Source organism: Rhamphochromis longiceps, linkage group LG7, assembly GCF_057381845.1.
Source record: "Rhamphochromis longiceps isolate RC_006_pf linkage group LG7, R_longiceps_female_GT1.1, whole genome shotgun sequence".
NCBI classification, from domain to species: domain Eukaryota; kingdom Metazoa; phylum Chordata; class Actinopteri; order Cichliformes; family Cichlidae; genus Rhamphochromis; species Rhamphochromis longiceps.
Genome location: NC_140563.1, coordinates 14736059 through 14756611, shown reverse-complemented (window position 1 = coordinate 14756611; position 20553 = coordinate 14736059). Strand labels below are relative to the sequence as shown.

The 20553-nt window shown below is 41.8% G+C and overlaps 1 pseudogene; it reads left to right on the top strand.

Annotated features, from left to right (window-relative positions):
- The window catches only part of LOC146664994 (mucin-5B-like), a 42507-nt pseudogene extending 24407 nt beyond the window's left edge, over window positions 1-18100 (top strand).
- Window positions 18101-20553: the final 2453 nt, after the last annotated feature.

Below are 20553 nucleotides of genomic sequence, written 5' to 3'. Positions count from 1 at the left end.
ACTACAACAACACCAACTCATTCTACAACTACAAGTGGAACACCGACTACAACACCAACTCATTCTACAACAACAAGTGGAACACCGACTACAACACCAACTCATTCTACAACTACAAGCTGGACTACAACAACAGGTTTAACTACAACAACACCAACTCATTCTACAACTACAAGTGGAACACCGACTACAACACCAACTCATTCTACAACTACAAGTGGAACACTGACTACAACACCAACTCATTCTACAACTACAACAACAGGTTTTACTACAACAACACCAACTCATTCTACAACCGCAACTGGAACACCAACTACAACACCAACTCATTCTACAACCACAACTGGAACACCGACTACAACACCAACTCATTCTACAACTACAACAACGACTACAACAACACCAACTCATTCTACAACAACAACTGGAACACCGACTACAACACCAACTCAATCTACAACTACAAGCTGGACTACAACAACAGGTTTTACTACAACAACACCAACTCATTCTACAACTACAAGTGGAACACCGACTACAACACCAACTCATTCTACAACCACAACTGGAACACCGACTACAACACCAACTCATTCTACAACTACAAGTGGAACACCGACTACAACACCAACTCATTCTACAACTACAACAATGACTACAACAACACCAACTCATTCTACAACAACAACTGGAACACCGACTACAACACCAACTCAATCTACAACTACAAGCTGGACTACAACAACAGGTTTTACTACAACAACACCAACTCATTCTACAACTACAAGTGGAACACCGACTACAACACCAACTCATTCTACAACTACAACAACGACTACAACAACAGGTTTTACTACAACAACACCAACTCATTCTACAACCACAACGGGAACACCAACTACAACACCAACTCATTCTACAACCACAACTGGAACACCGACTACAACACCAACTCATTCTACAACTACAAGCTGGACTACAACAACAGGTTATACTACAACAACACCAACTCATTCTACAACTACAAGTGGAACACCGACTACAACACCAACTCATTCTACAACTACAAGTGGAACACCGACTACAACACCAACTCATTCTACAACTACAACAACAACTACAACAACAGCTTTTACTACAACAACACCAACTCATTCTACAACCACAACTGGAACACCGACTACAACACCAACTCATTCTACAACTACAAGTGGAACACCGTCTACAACACCAACTCATTCTACAACTACAACAACAACTACAACAACAGGTTTAACTACAACAACACCAACTCATTCTACAACCACAACTGGAACACCGACTACAACACCAACTCATTCTACAACCACAACTGGAACACCGACTACAACACCAACTCATTCTACAACTACAAGCGGAACACCGACTACAACACCAACTCATTCTACAACTACAAGTGGAACACCGACTACAACACCAACTCATTCTACAACTACAACAACGATTACAACAACAGGTTTTACTACAACAACACCAACTCATTCTACAACCACAACTGGAACACCGACTACAACACCAACTCATTCTACAACTACAAGTGGAACACCGACTACAACACCAACTCATTCTACAACTACAAGTGGAACACCGACTACAACACCAACTCATTCTACAACTACAACAATGACTACAACAACACCAACTCATTCTACAACTAAAAGCTGGACTACAACAACAGGTTTTACTACAACAACACCAACTCATTCTACAACTACAAGTGGAACACCGACTACAACACCAACTCATTCTACAACTACAAGTGGAACACCGACTACAACACCAACTCATTCTATAACTACAACAACAGCTACAACAACAGGTTATACTACAACAACACCAACTCATTCTACAACCACAACTGGAACACCGACTACAACACCAACTCATTCTACAACCACAACTGGAACACCGACTACAACACCAACTCATTCTACAACTACAAGTGGAACACCGACTACAACACCAACTCATTCTACAACTACAACAACGACTACAACAACAGGTTTTACTACAACAACACCAACTCATTCTACAACCACAACTGGAACACCAACTACAACACCAACTCATTCTACAACCACAACTGGAACACCGACTACAACACCAACTCATTCTACAACTACAAGTGGAACACCGACTACAACACCAACTCATTCTACAACTACAACAATGACTACAACAACACCAACTCATTCTACAACAACAACTGGAACACCGACTACAACACCAACTCAATCTACAACTACAAGCTGGACTACAACAACAGGTTTTACTACAACAACACCAACTCATTCTACAACTACAAGTGGAACACCGACTACAACACCAACTCATTCTACAACCACAACTGGAACACCGACTACAACACCAACTCATTCTACAACTACAAGTGGAACACCGACTACAACACCAACTCATTCTACAACTACAACAATGACTACAACAACACCAACTCATTCTACAACAACAACTGGAACACCGACTACAACACCAACTCAATCTACAACTACAAGCTGGACTACAACAACAGGTTTTACTACAACAACACCAACTCATTCTACAACTACAAGTGGAACACCGACTACAACACCAACTCATTCTACAACTACAACAACGACTACAACAACAGGTTTTACTACAACAACACCAACTCATTCTACAACCACAACTGGAACACCAACTACAACACCAACTCATTCTACAACCACAACTGGAACACCGACTACAACACCAACTCATTCTACAACTACAAGCTGGACTACAACAACAGGTTATACTACAACAACACCAACTCATTCTACAACTACAAGTGGAACACCGACTACAACACCAACTCATTCTACAACTACAAGTGGAACACCGACTACAACACCAACTCATTCTACAACTACAACAACAACTACAACAACAGCTTTTACTACAACAACACCAACTCATTCTACAACCACAACTGGAACACCGACTACAACACCAACTCATTCTACAACTACAAGCGGAACACCGACTACAACACCAACTCATTCTACAACTACAAGTGGAACACCGACTACAACACCAACTCATTCTACAACTACAACAACGATTACAACAACAGGTTTTACTACAACAACACCAACTCATTCTACAACCACAACTGGAACACCGACTACAACACCAACTCATTCTACAACTACAAGTGGAACACCGACTACAACACCAACTCATTCTACAACTACAAGTGGAACACCGACTACAACACCAACTCATTCTACAACTACAACAATGACTACAACAACACCAACTCATTCTACAACAACAACTGGAACACCGACTACAACACCAACTCAATCTACAACTACAAGCTGGACTACAACAACAGGTTTTACTACAACAACACCAACTCATTCTACAACTACAAGTGGAACACCGACTACAACACCAACTCATTCTACAACTACAAGTGGAACACCGACTACAACACCAACTCATTCTACAACTACAACAACGACTACAACAACAGGTTTTACTACAACAACACCAACTCATTCTACAACCACAACTGGAACACCAACTACAACACCAACTCATTCTACAACCACAACTGGAACACCGACTACAACACCAACTCATTCTACAACTACAACAACGACTACAACAACAACAACTCATTCTACAAGAACAAGTGGAACACCGACTACAACACCAACTCATTCTACAACTAAAAGCTGGACTACAACAACAGGTTTTACTACAACAACACCAACTCATTCTACAACTACAAGTAGAACACCGACTACAACACCAACTCATTCTACAACTACAAGTGGAACACCGACTACAACACCAACTCATTCTACAACTACAACAACGACTACAACAACAGGTTTTACTACAACAACACCAACTCATTCTACAACTACAACTGGAACACCGACTACAACACCAACTCATTCTACAACTACAAGTGGAACACCGACTACAACACCAACTCATTCTACAACTACAACAACGACTACAACAACAGGTTTTACTACAACAACACCAACTCATTCTACAACTACAACTGGAACACCGACTACAACACCAACTCATTCTACAACTACAAGTGGAACACCGACTACAACACCAACTCATTCTATAACTACAACAACAGCTACAACAACAGGTTATACTACAACAACACCAACTCATTCTACAACCACAACTGGAACACCGACTACAACACCAACTCATTCTACAACCACAACTGGAACACCGACTACAACACCAACTCATTCTACAACCACAACTGGAACACCGACTACAACACCAACTCATTCTACAACTACAACAACGACTACAACAACAACAACTCATTCTACAAGAACAAGTGGAACACCGACTACAACACCAACTCATTCTACAACTACAAGCTGGACTACAAGAACAGGTTTTACTACAACAACACCAACTCATTCTACAACTACAAGCTGGACTACAACAACACCAACTCATTCTACAACCACAACTGGAACACCGACTACAACACCAACTCATTCTACAACCACAACTGGAACACCGACTACAACACCAACTCATTCTACAACAACAACTGGAACACCGACTACAACACCAACTCATTCTACAACTACAACAACGACTACAACAACAGGTTTTACTACAACAACACCAACTCATTCTACAACTACAACTGGAACACTGACTACAACACCAACTCATTCTACAACTACAAGTGGAAGACCGACTACAACACCAACTCATTCTACAACTACAACAACGACTACAACAACACCAACTCATTCTACAACAACAACTGGAACACCAACTACAACACCAACTCATTCTACAACTACAAGCTGGACTACAACAACAGGTTTTACTACAACAACACCAACTCATTCTACAACTACAAGTGGAACACCGACTACAACACCAACTCATTCTACAACTACAACAACAGGTTTTACTACAACAACACCAACTCATTCTACAACCACAACTGGAACACCGACTACAACACCAACTCATTCTACAACCACAACTGGAACACCGACTACTACACCAACTCATTCTACAACTACAAGCTGGACTACAACAACAGGTTTTACTACAACACCAACTCATTCTACAACTACAAGTGGAACACCGACTACAACAACAGGTTTTACTACAACAACACCAACTCATTCTACAACCACAACTGGAACACCAACTACAACACCAACTCATTCTACAACCACAACTGGAACACCAACTACAACACCAACTCATTCTACAACTACAAGTGGAACACCGACTACAACACCAACTCATTCTACAACCACAACTGGAACACCGACTACTACACCAACTCATTCTACAACTACAAGCTGGACTACAACAACAGGTTTTACTACAACAACACCAACTCATTCTACAACCACAACTGGAACACCAACTACAACACCAACTCATTCTACAACCACAACTGGAACACCGACTACAACACCAACTCATTCTACAACTACAACAACGACTACAACAACAGGTTTTACTACAACAACACCAACTCATTCTACAACCACAACTGGAACACCAACTACAACACCAACTCATTCTACAACTACAAGTGGAACACCGACTACAACACCAACACATTCTACAACTACAAGTGGAACACCGACTACAACACCAACTCATTCTACAACTACAACAACAGCTACAACAACAGGTTTTACTACAACAACACCAACTCATTCTACAGCCACAACTGGAACACCGACTACAACACCAACTCATTCTACAACCACAACTGGAATACCGACTACAACACCAACTCATTCTATAACTACAAGTGGAACACCGACTACAACAACAGGTTTTACTACAACAACACCAACTCATTCTACAACCACAACTGGAACACCAACTACAACACCAACTCATTCTACAACCACAACTGGAACACCGACTACAACACCAACTCATTCTACAACCACAACTGGAACACCAACTACAACACCAACTCATTCTACAACCACAACTGGAACACCGACTACAACACCAACTCATTCTACAACTACAAGTGGAACACCGACTACAACACCAACTCATTCTACAACTACAACAACGACTACAATAACACCAACTCATTCTACAACCATAACTGGAACACAGACTACAACACCAAATCATTCTACAACTACAAGTGGAACACCGACTACAACACCAACTCATTCTACAACTATAACCCCGACTACAACAACACCAACTCATTCTACAACCACAACTGGAACACCGACTACAACACCAACTCATTCTACAACCACAACTGGAACACCGACTACAACACCAACTCATTCTACAACTACAAGTGGAACACCGACTACAACACCAACTCATTCTACAACTACAACTCAGACTACAACAACAGGTTCTACTACAACAACACCGACTCATTCTACAACTACACCTGGAACACCTACTACAACAACAGGTTTTACTACAACAACACCACCCTATTCTATAACTACAACTGAAACACCAACTACTACTCCTACATCAACAACACCAATTCATTCTACAAACACAACTGAAACACCAACTACAATTTCAACTTCTCCAACAAATCATACTAGGATTATAACTGGAACACCAAAATCCACCATGCATTCTACCACTCATGTTACAAAGGTATGATTGAACCTTATTTTATAATTTTACAGCCATGTACTTTCTCTGGTTTTGCAATCGTGTTTTCTCAACATACCCCCCCCCCCCCCCCCCCCCCCAATTTGTACCAGGGACAAGAGTTTCATCCTTTTTGCAACTGCACTAAGGCCATATCCCTTGACAACAACACATTTCAAATACTTCCTCATCACTGTTCACCCATTGAAAACATAACTTGCAGCAATGGAAAGAAACCAGTTCTTCTATATGACAAGTTCCAGTGCTGTCAACATTACGCTTGTGATTGTGAGTCTTTTTTTGTAAATTTGGTTAGTGCTTTTGTTTTGTTTTTTTGTTTTTTTAATGACATATGTTTGTTTTGTTTTTTTAATCAATTTCATATTTTAATTTTTTGCCCTCTTTTTCCAGGTGAATGCAAAGGATGGGGCAATCATCATTACATTACATTTGATGGCTTCTATTACAATTATCAAGGAAACTGCACTTATGTTTTAATGCAAGAAATTAATCCAAGGCATCACTTAAGGATTTACATTGATAATGTGTTTGATTCCACTGAAGATGTTTCCCGTCTTCGATCTATAATTATTTTAAATGGATCGCAAATTTTCAATTTGACAAATCATAACCTTACTGGAAGATCAAATTTGGAGGTAAAGCAAGGACCAGTGATTCTCTATTGTTGCTTTGATCTTTCTTGCACCGGCAGTTATACAGTATTTGTATACAGTATTCATATTTGCCTAAAGTCATTCAAAGATAAGAGAACAACAAATAGAAGCACTCATTGTTAATTTTGAGTATTCAACCTTTTTTTTCATGGCACTGGTTTCTGATATAGGCACTGAAAAATGGAGTACGTCTGAAGCTGCCCTATTCACAAAATGGTGTTACAGTCATGAATTCAGGATTTGACTTGGTTTTGGAGATCCCTTCACTAGAAGTGGTCATTACATTTGGAGGAACTGGCTTCAGTGTTAATCTTCCATATAAAAACTTCGGCAATAATACCAAGGGTCATTGTGGTAAGAACTCTCTCTCTCTCGAGTAGCCCTTGGTTTGAGGTAAACCTCTATATTAATTGTATTATAATTACTGTCAGGAACATGTAACAATAACCCGAGTGATGACTGCATATTGCCTGGAGGTCAGCTTGCTGAAAGTTTTGCAGCGATGGCTGACAACTGGACTGCAAAAGATATTGGCCAAGGCAATTGCACTGTACCGCCTACAAAATCTACAAGTGCACAAGAACCACCACCTCTATACAAAACAGGCGTTTGTGAGCTGCTTAATAGCAGGTAGACATTATCCAATCTATTCTGCCAGATTATCTCCATTCCGTTTGCATTTAAAACACAATATTTTTCTTTTCTTTTTTACAGTCTCTTTGCAAAGTGCCATCCTATTATATCGCCATATAATTTCTACAAGGGTTGCATTTTTGATAGCAGCAATGTTAACAAAACAGAAGTGCTGTGCACAAGTTTGCAAACTTATGCAGCAGCCTGTGCTCGTGCTGGAGTTTGTGTTTACTGGAGGAACCACACTAAAACAGAAAAGTGGTGTGGTAAGAAAGCTTGCGATATTTAATTGTAATTTCATTGGCTTGTTTGAGGAATTTTTTTGTTATCCTATAGTATTTAGGAGATAAAACAGTCTACAGTACATGTTATTTAACAAATTGGTTTAACAGGATGTATATTTAAAAAAGATTTGTTTTTATATTTCACAAACAGCCAGTCACTGCCCATCACACCAAGTTTATCAGCCTTGTGGTCCTGCAGATCAGCCAACCTGTGAAGACAAGTAAGTTGTAATGGAAAAGGCATGTGTGTAAAGTGTCAAGCAACAAATTAGAAAAATATCCTTAATCTTGAAAACTGAAACAAATTTCAGAGTGACTCCTGAATGTTTTTATTAGAGGAAATGCTTTAAAAATAAATAAAACATCTAAGACTTTGGAAAATGCACAGCTCTAAAATAATTCTTATAAAGTTTATGTAAGCATTTGTATTAGTTTCCAATGGCTCGTAGGGTCATAGTCAATTCAATTTACATAGCACAAAATCTAAAAAAAATATTTGCCTCAAGGCACTTTAAATTTTAAGGTAACGACCCTAATATTATACAGAGAAGACCCTCTGTAGTTTTGCTGGCTTATGGCAAAACAACATTTGCCTCATTCAGCTAGGGGGTGAAGAGAGGGAGACAGGACAAAAGATGTGCTGTGGACGAGAGTCAGAGATTAATAAAAACTATGATTAAATGCAGAGTGGTATATAAACACAGAGAGAGTGAAAACAGTTCAGTAAGCAAGAGACACTTGTGGTATAATGCAAAGCCAACAAGCAGACTATTCCTGCTGCAGCAAATCTAAAGAATGGTTCGAGGACAATAAAGTAGTTCTACACATTTCCTGGTCAAAGTGACTCCAAGTTTCCTTACAGTGTTACAGATTAAAACCCATCATCAACTTGGGCCTTACTCAGAGTTCCTATCAGAATTCTGACTTTTTAAACAGATTTAGTCCTCAGCTCAGATAAAATAATCAAAAACACTTGCACTCAGTACTCAAGTAAATATGACTCATTCAAACACACATTCCTTTTCTGCATCTAAGTGTTTTCTTTTCTAACATTCACACACACTCTGATAAACACACCATAGGCAACTTCAGTTAAGTATTTTGATTAAGGATAATTTGGCATAGAGATTGGAGCAACCAGGGATTACATCAAGTACTTGAGGGTGGTTGTGGCTCAAGAGGTAAGCCGCAACAGAGGGTTATTTGCAATACGATAGATGATGCAGAGATGGATGTATGTGTCACGGCGAGTGAGAAGAGCCGTGTGGAAGAAATGAAGGAGGATCCAAGCGCAGGCAGTCGTGAAGGTGTGAAGGTGGTTTATTGAATAAATGGCAAAGGAAAAATGGCAAACGAAGACAAATGAAACTATACTGGAAAACAACTGAACTACAGTGCAGAAACCAGAACATGAACATGGAGGGCGAGCAGAGGCAGACGATGGTAGACAGCAGGGAACACACGGATGAAACATGGTGAATACACAGACGGACCAGCAACTACAATGACAGAGGACACGACTTAAATACACAGAGAAACACAGGGGAATTACACACAGGTGGTGGACACAGCTGGGAATAATCAACAAGACGAGACAGAGGTAAAACTGAACACACTCACATGAGAAGCAGACCTTCACAATAAAACAGGAACAAGAAACCATCACACTAAGACGCAGACTCGACATAGAGAGACAGACAGAAAATGACACATGGAACTAAACTAAACCTGCAAAAACATGACAACTCAAAATACTGGGTCAAACTGACCCAGAACCGTGACAGTACCGACCCTCCAAGGGCTGTGTCCCGACAGCCCAAAACAAAAAAAAAAGAGCACCAGACCAAGGCGGGCGGAGGGGGTCCAGGAAGGAGGGTCCGAAACAAAAAACAAGGAGCACAAGAGTCCAAACACACAAGAAAACAGTCCAAGAACACAGGAAAACAGATCAAAAACAAAACCAAATCAGAGCTCAACAAGAGTCCATGAAAAGTTCAGGGGGCCGACCGTGCACATGGCAACGGCGGCGACGGGCAAACAGTTCTGGAGGCCGACCACTTGGAAGGCAGTGGTGGCCACTGAGCAGGTCTGGAGGTCGGCTGCGATGCCAGCGGCGGCGACGAACTCTTTCCGGAGGCCGTCCACAATGGCCATGAAGCCAACTTAGAGGCCTGGAAAAAAAATCGCCAGAGGTGAGGCAGAATAGGCCAAGCGGGCTCTGACGGCGGTGTTGCAACCGCAGGACCAGACGAGGCAGGACCAGACGAGGCAGGACCAGACGAGGCAGGACCAGACGAAGGCGGAGCTGAAGCTGGACCAGACGAAGGCGGAGCTGAAGCTGGATCAGGCGGAGGCGGAGCTGGACCAGACGAAGACGAAGGCGAAGCTGGACCTGACGGCAGCGGGACGGCTGCGGAACCTGACGGCAGCGGGACGGCTGCGGAACCTGAAGGCAGCCGGACACCTGCAGGCAGTGATGCTGCAGGAGGTGATGTGGATGCAGGCAACGGTGTAGAAGTCACAGGGGATGATTCAGCAGGTGGTGGCTGAACAAACTTCCCCGGACCGTCAGCAGACGTGAGGATGTGCTTGCTGGGTACTCCAGGACCCCCAGCAAATGAGGCGTGGTGCTGGACGGGCTCCTCGGACCCACCAGCTGACTTGGCTTGAAGCTGGACGGGCGACTCGGACCCACCAGCAGACGACACTTGAGGCTTGACGGGTGACTCGGACCCACCAGCAGACGACACTTGAGGCTGGACGGGTGACTCGGGCCCTCCAGCAGACGACACTTGAGGCTGGACGAGCGACTCGGGCCCTCCAGCAGACGACACTTGAGGCTGGCTGGGTTCTCCCGAACCCCCAGCTGACGACACTTGAGGCTGGCTGGGTTCTCCCGAAACCCCAGCTAACATGGCTTGAGACTGGACGGGCTCCTCTGGCCCTCCGGTGGAAACAGACACTGAAGCAGCAGGTACGGAGACCTCCGCCAGTGTGGACACTGGCTGGGACTGAGCAGCACAGTGGCTAGACTCAGGCAGCAACAGTGGGATGCAGTCCTCAGAGGGCTGAAAGTGTTCCCCAATACACTCAGCAGAGGACGGAGGCAGACGGGTGAACTCACTTGAACTCTCAGGGGGTGCTGAGAGCTGAGACTGTTCTGGTGAGTTCTCCGGTGAGGCTGCTGGCGCTGGCGTCTTGACCTCTAGGGGTCCAGAGTTAGCTGGTGACTGACACCCAGTCTCTGGGGAGGCCCTAGAGGGAGCAACTGTCTCTGACATGGCCAGCTTAAGAGAACCAGCAGATATTGTGGTGAAGTGTGTTCCCTGCTTTGAATGAGACAGTGAGGATGGTGGCTGAGTAAATGAGCGGGCAGCTGAACTGGTGGCGACAGAGCAATAGGCAGCGAAGCGGCTACAGACTGACCTACAGGTAGCGGAGACGATTGTAGTGGAGTCATAATGAGTGGTGGAGTGGCTGACTGAACGGAGGGCAGCGCGGCTGCTGACTGAACGGAGGGCAGCGCAGCTGCTGATTGAACCGTTAACTGAATTGCAGACCCAACGTTAAACTGTGGTGAAAGTGTGGATGGGAGAACATGATCAGGAAAAACTGTTTTGGTGAGGTTTACAACTTCCCCTGAATGAATCAGTGCAGGTGAAAAAGGGTCCCAAACATTTTCATTGTCTAAATTCATAATACCAGGCTTGGAAACAGAATGGAAACAGTCATTAACACAGAGCGTAGGCTCAAGAGAAACAGTCTTTGAAGCAGTGGCCATGGGTGAGACAGAAAAATTATTGTTATCTTCAGAAGACACACAAACAATAGCTCCAGAAAACACAGTCACAGAGTCTGACGCAGCAGAAAAAGTGTCCCTTTCACTCACCACAGCCGATTGTTTACATGTCTCGACATCCGGCTGTGGGGTGCCACGCCGACGGCGCAAACGTCGCTTCTTTCTTGGAGACGGCTCCGACAGGCCGGGTAATCCCTCGTCCGGCGGTTCGGACGGCACGTCCTCCGTTGAAGTGAGCAGGCGAGCAGTAGCGGCGGGGGGGTGTAGGTGAAGCTCGTGGAGAACGAAATTCTCCCAAAGCTATCATATACAGTGAAGACATAACATCACTAACAAGATAATGGGCCTCTGTGAGAGGAATTTAGGTAGCTGCTTTGCACTGGGTTGGCACATGGCACTGAAGAAGTGGAGGAATTATATGCTATATGCTTTACAACTCCTTCAGAAATACATCTGCAATAATGAAATATATTCCCACTGCTATATGATCCATAATTGTAAATGTAAACATGAATGTTGCCATGAATTATCATTTTACAAAATCAGTGTTTATCCGTAGTTTCAGCGTTTCTTCAGTTTGGCCCCTGGAAGACAATAGACTATGGTTTCAAGGTATCTCTGTCTTCTGTTTGTCAAAAGGTTTGTTTCCAAGTGAGGTAAAACGATTTGAAACGTAAATGGGTTGTCCTGTTTTCTCAACTGCTCTGGACAATCTGTTGGGGGAAAGCTAATAGTGGTTAAACTACTTTCAGGGGCCTGTCTAGCTACACTTATTACAAGTATTGTCATTATTAAAGGAGGTTGAGGAGCAGTTAAACATTTGACACAGTAAGTAGGAAATTGTGGAAGGGACAAAAAGTAAAATTTAATTTATAGATATTAAATGAAGGCATTAATTATGCATGATATGTCATCATCGTATATCATCGTGCTTCCTAGCAGCCACCTAACAAGTTATTTCCTCATAAGTCAACTACAAAGACTGGCATGATTAGTAAATTTGTGCCAGTCAAATCCGACCTGACACTGCTCCCTAAATCACTCTGCTTCACGTCTCCTCTTGCAGTTAAGCAGAAACAACACTCTGCCACTAAATATATGTATTTATTTATGCATTTTATACATTTGTTAAAGACCCCTTAGTTTAAAAATACAGGGTACATTAGATTGGGAACAGCTTTCCAGGTTGAATTTAGTCTTCTCATAGTGGGATTGACACACTAATGTGTTTGAATGATGCAACGCTTTTAGGTTACTGCTATCACTGATTCCTTTTTTTTCTTGTGTCATGGTCTTCAACATGACATTTATTATTCACTGAGTCGTCAGACCTTTTTTTTTTGCCTTTTTATATTACCTAAACTAACTAAGAAACTACAGGCAGATCCACACAAAAATGGGCAGAAGCTAGCAAAAGGAAGCAAAAAGGTATGTCACATTTTGAGCAACGCTGCTCTTAATCAGAGGATAATAAACACTGTGATGCCATTTCAAATAATGTTATGCTACACACAGTGAGGTTACATGAATGTAAGATGCAGATGTAAACATATTTGTATTACAACATTCAATTCAATTCAGTTCAATTTTATTTATATAGCGCCAAATCACAACAAAAGTTGCCTCAAGGCGCTTCATAGGTACAGAGAAAAACCCAACAATCATATGACCCCCTATGAGCAAGCACTTTGGCGACAGTGGGAAGGAAAAACTCCCTTTTAACAGGAAGAAACCTCCAGCATAACCAGGCTCAGGGAGGGGCGGCCATCTGCTGCGACCGGTTGGGGTGAGAGAAGGAAGACAGGATAATAGACATGCTGTGGAAGAGAGACAGAGGTTAATAACAGATATAGTTCAACGCAGAGAGGTCTATTAACACATACTGAGTGAGAAAGGTGACTGGAAAGAAAAAACTCAATGCATCATGGGAATCCCCGGCAGCCTACGTCTATTGCAGCACAACTAAGGGAGGATTCAGGGTCACCTGGTCCAGCCCTAACTATATGCTTTAGCAAAAAGGAAACTTTTAAGCCTAATCTTGAAAGTAGAGATAGTGTCTGTCTCCTGAATCCAAACTGGAAGCTGGTTCCACAGAAGAGGGGACTGAATACTGAAGGCTCTCCCTCCCATTCTACTTTTTGCAGTAGTCCAGCCTGGAAGTAATAAATGCTTGAACTAGTTTTTCAGCGTCAATCTGAGACGGGTTATTTCTAACTTTAGAGATTTTGCGCAAATGGAAGAAAGCAGTCTTACATATCTGTTTAATATGTGCGTTGAAGGACATGTCCTGGTCAAAAATGACTCCAAGGTTCCTCACAGCGTTACTGGAGACCAAGGTAATGCCGCCCAGAGTAAGAATCTGGTTAGATACCATATTTCTAAGATTTTCAGCTCCGAGTAAAATAACCTCAGTTTTATCCGAATTAAGAAGCAGAAAGTTAGCGGCCATCCAGGTCTTTATGTCTTTAAGACATTCCTGCAGTTTAACTAATTGGTGTGTGTTATCTGGCTTCATGGACAGAGTTGGGTGTCATCTGCATAGCAGTGAAAATGTATGCTGTGTTTTCTAATGTTACTGCCTAAGGGAAGCATGTATAATGTTAACCGAATTGGTCCTAGCACTGAGCCCTGTGGAACACCATAATTGACCTTAGTGTGTGAAGAGGACTCTCCATTTAAATGTACAAATTGGAATCTATTAGATAGATATGATACAAACCACTGCAGCGCAGTACCTGTAATACCTACAGCATGTTCTAATCGCTCTAATAGGATATTATGGTCAACAGTATCAAACGCTGCACTAAGCTAGCAGGACAAGCACAGAGATGAGTCCACTGTCAGAGGCCATAAGAAGATCATTTGTAACCTTCACTAAAGCTGTTTCTGTGCTGTGATGAGCTCTGAAACCTGACTGAAACTCTTCAAATAAGCCATTCCTCTGCAAATGATCTGTTAGCTGTTTGACAACTACTCTCTCAAGGTTTTTTGATATGAAAGAAAGGTTGGAGATTGGCCTATAATTAGCTAAGACTGTTGGGTCTAGAGATGGTTAACATGACTGAAGGACAATAAACAAAAAGAAGAATCTTTATTATGTGGGGCTCAAATCAACCAGTAAAACTGCTCATGCCTCTATATTGTATTTATAGATTTTCAAAGGTGTACAAATTCCATAGTTGCTGTGACAGTGAGGTTTCACAAACAGTGTTGCAATTTAGTGTATAAATATTTTAGTAAATACTTTACACTTGCAGTGAAAAACAAATGCAGAGAGAAAAACACCCGATAGGCTATCCTAAACTGCTGTCAGACCTGTTAACTATCATGAAGGATCGGACAACTTTAAAGACATTACACAGAAATGTAAAATATCAGCTAATGACCAACAAGAACAAATGTAAGAAATAAACTTGGGATGTTGAAACACATAAATATCAAACATGCAGATGCCACTTGCACATGTTCAGTTCCGGTACAACTGGGAGGGGTCACAGTATGAGTTATTTATTCTATTTTTTTTAAGCTGGTGAAATTCTAGTGTTAAGATTTACCAGATTTAGAAATGCCTGATTGTTGGTCACATTTTTTCTGGTGCAACTAATAGATCAAACTGGAGCCCTGCCATGTGTTTTTTTTTTTGTTTTTTGTTTTGGTCCTCCCAGCAATGGGAAACAGTTTGTGTTATTTGCCTTGAAAATCCATTATAGTCAAAAGGGCTAATGCTTTTTCTCACTGTCTGAATATTTTAGTTCTTACGAACCTACCATGAACTTTACTGCTGAGGGCTGTTTTTGTCCTGATGGAATGAAACTTTTCAGCAGACAGTCCAACATATGTGTGAAAACATGTGGTAAGTTTGGTATAATTGCCCGAGTTGAATCATTTCAGTGAATACACATTGTGATGCTTGTGATCTATATGTGTGGATGTATACGTGTGGAGGAAATTCTAAGTGACTTGTAATATAAGAAATCGCTTTACTGCAAGCAGTGAATGAATGATTATGTTTGGAATTAATTACAATTAAGATTAAATAATTTTGTTTCAACAGGATGTCTTGATCCTGAGGGTAATTCTCGTGAGGTGAGCAAAGTCTTAATTTCATGTTCAGTTAAAATCCTAACCTTTACTTAGCTGCAAGAGACAAATGTGACATATCAAATGAAACCACAGTATTATATATTACTTTCTATATGACTTTCAGTTCAATGAAAGATTTGAGCTCAAATGCCAGAAGTGCACCTGTGAAGAATCCACAAAGACTGTGACTTGCAAGCCTAAGGAGTGCCCAAAACCAAACATAACAGAATGCTCTGATGATGGATTTGTCCTCATCAACCAAACTGATCCATCAGATCCCTGCTGTTCTACCCCTGTTTGCCGTAAGACTTGTAGCATCAAGGCAATCGTGTGTTTAATGTGTTTAGATGACTGTTAGCTCATGTTAATTCTTGACTCTGAATAAATGTTTTATCATCTCCACAGAGTGTAAACCTGGCGGTTGCCCAGACATAGATGTGACCTGTTCAATTGGAAAAAAGCCAGTTGTCAGTATTCCTAAGGGAAAATGCTGTCCAGAACTTAGATGCGGTAAACTAAAGACTGCAGTTTAAATTGATGCATAACCTAATGACAAAATTAGCACTTTCACTTATCTTTAGTCATTTTTTACTTTTTCCTAGAACCTAAAAAGGTTTGTGTTCGGAATGAGACTGAATACCAGGTAAATAAGAAGCAAATGATTGGCCACCTTTTTTACCTTTAAGGATTTCTACTGCACATAATTCTGTACGGCTATTTTCTGTTTATCTGCTAGCCTGGTTCTTCAGTTCCTGGGTCTGTATGTCAGGAGTGTACCTGTGAGGCTGAACAAAATTCTACTGTAATAAGCTGTAAGGATCAGGAATGTAACAAAACGTGTGACATGGTAAGAAACACCCAGTTTAAACAATATCAGTGTAGTGTAGATGTAGCTTTGTTATATTGCACTTGGCAACCAAAATGTGCCCCCTCTCTTTGTCTTTCAGGGATATAAATATGTAAAAACTGATTCAGATGAGTGCTGCGGGAAGTGTGTGCAGACACACTGTGTTGTCAATATTAACGGATCCAAGCAACTCTTGTCTGTAAGTTGGCTGCAAGGCCACATGCTTATGTTTATTTATGTTTAAATAAATATGTGTGTGTACATATATATCTCTCTCAATTATCTTCAGCAAGGAGAAACCTGGTCACCAACTGAGAATAGGTGTGATGAGTATACCTGTGTTAAGAATGGTGAGATTTTAACAACAAGCACTTCACACACAGTCTGCCCAGTATTCAATGAGAGCAGCTGTCAGCCTGTAAGTATCCATTTTCTCATTATTCATCTTGTTTGCATTCATCTGTGTGAACAGAAGTTGAACAACTTTTGTTGCTGTATATTTTCTTGTATTTAGTCGTTGTTGTATATTTTCCTTCTTAGGGGACAATTCAAACTGCAGCAAACGGCTGTTGTAAAATTTGTGAGTATAACATTTGAGTTTGTTTTAGGTTAAGATACTTAAATTAAAATAGGCTAACTGTGCATCTTTTTTGAAAAGGCGCAGAGAAGGAGAAGGCATGCAAGTTCATGTCCATGAAAACCAATATTACACACAACAACTGTACGTCTGCCCAGGAGGTAGATATGCCATATTGCGAAGGATCCTGCAACACTTATACCATGTAAGGATAATCTTAAAAATAATTTCCTCTGAAACGTTTTAAAAAATACTATTATATAGTTTCAGTATTGATTAAACCCATCCTCTTCTGTATTCAGGTACTCTAAAGAAGCAGCAGTCATGCAGCATTCTTGTTCCTGCTGTAAGGAGACATGCTTCAGCAATCGCACTGTAGACCTGGTCTGCCCAAATGGAGACACGGTCCCCTACACATACATGTATGTGGAGGAGTGTGGTTGTACCAACACAGAATGCACCGCAGCTGCTGGACAACATATTCGCAGGAAGCGAAGCTTCACACTGCTGTGATAAGCCAGTCTGTGTATGAGGAACACGTTTCCTCCCATATTATTAAAGCAATCATTAAATGTCTACAAAATAAATGCCAATATAAGGAGAGCATTTATGAACATTGATTCAATAAAAAGGATGCAACTCAGTTCATGTGTCATTGTTTTCAGTGTCTTGTATATGCCACTTAACCATGTATGACAGAAATTGGAATTGTTTTTGCCAAGTTTAATGATAAAACAGTCCTTTATTTATCTATCTCCCAGTTTTGCATGGTTTCCTTTAAATATGCTACTGCAAAGAGAACAAATTACCCTGTAATATTTTCAACATGGAGAAGTATATTGCTTTGTATTACAAAAAGCAAACCAAAAAAAAAAATTCAATATTCAAATATTTACGGTATCAAAAAGTTAAGGTTATTCAAGTATTCTCTTAATTTTGTTACACAGTCGTTTGCATGTGTATTGTGTATTGTGTGTGTGTGTGTATATATATATATATATATATATATATATATATATATATATATATATATATATATATATACACACATACAGGATAAACCGCATCAAAAAGTTAAGGTTATTCAAGTATTCTCTTAATCTTGTTACACAGTCGTTTGCATGTGTATTGTGTATTGTGTGTGTGTGTGTGTATATATATATATATATATATATATATATATATATATATATATATATATACACATACATATATATATACACATACATATATATACATATATATATATATATATATATATATACACATACATATATATACATACATATACATACATAGCAGCTGGATAGCGTAGTGGTTAGACTACACGCCTTTGGAACAGAGGATCGCAAGTTCAATTCCTGCCTGGGGCGTCTGTATCCAGTAAGGGTCCTAAGGCTAGACCCCCTATGCTAAGCAAGCCTACCGCAGACATGAGCGAGACAGATAAATATGAAGGCATGCCGGCTCGGACGTCGCCCGGATCAACAAGGTCCGCGTCAGGTGTTGAGGAACCAGGGCACCCTGACGAAAAGTGGGCTACTGGAACAAGAAGGCATCGGTGGGCAAGAGACGAAAACAGGGCGTTGTTGGAATGCTACTACGCAAGTAACCCCGGCGGAAGGGGCTACATGAATAGGATGAGGGACCTATGGATTCTTCGATACCCAACATCCACAATGACGGCGAAACAACTAGTAGCTCAGTGTTCCAACATTCGAAAGAAGGGACTGCTCTCACAGCTAGAGATTGACGAGGTACAAGGAGGTACGGCAAGGAGGAGTCAGGACGCCAGGTCAGGGGGGAGATATCATCACCCCCACCCGAGATTGGGTACATAGCCCCAAGTGCGATAGGAGAAGGATCGTTGAGTGCGAGAGGAACTGACCTGAAAAATAGGATCATGAAACCTCGATCCCCCGTAGCCGGTTACCAAGATTACGTGAAGTACCCTCAGAAGGTCTGCTAGATGATGTTAATGCAGCACTACGGGCAATACCTACAACCACGATTACCGACACTAACAAGCTGATCTACAGTACGGCAACAGTGATCAGTGAGATGCTTGGCGACAAGGAGCAGTACCCTCCATGGAGAAGGAGGCTAGAGGGCAAGATCAAAGTAGCACGGAGGGAGGTTAGCCAACTAACGGAGTTGCAGAAAGGTGCGACAAATAAGGTGCCTAAGAAATACAGAAAGCTGTCCATACCTGAGGCCTTGGAAACTGCCAAGCAAAGACTCACAGCCTTGACCAGCCGCTTGAGGAGGTACACCAGAGAGATAGAAGGCAGGAGAATAAACCAACTCTCAGTGGCAAGGGAACAATAAGAGAACAGCACCACCAAGGCTGGAGACGGAGCAATACTGGAAGAGCATATGGGAGAAGGATCTGAGGGCTGACCACAGCGACCTCCCTGAACAGGGTCCAGTAACCATCACAGTGGCAGATATCCAAGAAAGGGTCTCTAGTATGAAGAGTTGGACAGCACCAGGGCCCGACATGGTTCACGCCTACTGGCTGAAGAAGCTGACTGCACTCCACGAGCATCTGGCAACACAAATGAACCAGCTGCTAGTTAACGAGAGACACCCGGAATGGCTAACTGAAGGCCGGACGGTCCTGATCCCCAAGGACCCCAAGAAGGGACCGGTCCCCTCCAACTACCGACCAATAACCTGCCTCAGTACTACATGGAAGCTCCTGTCAGGCATCATATCGGCTAAGATGAACATGGGTCAATACATGAGCGGGACACAGAAAGGAATTGGCAAGAATACCAGAGGCGCAAAACACCAGCTACTGGTAGACAGAACAATCAGCCGAGACTGCAAGACCAGACTGACCAACCTGTGCACTGCCTGGATTGATTACAAGAAGGCCTATGACTCAATGCCCCACAGCTGGATACTGGAATGCCTAGAATTGTACAAGATCAATGGGACCCTAAGAGCCTTCATCAGGAACT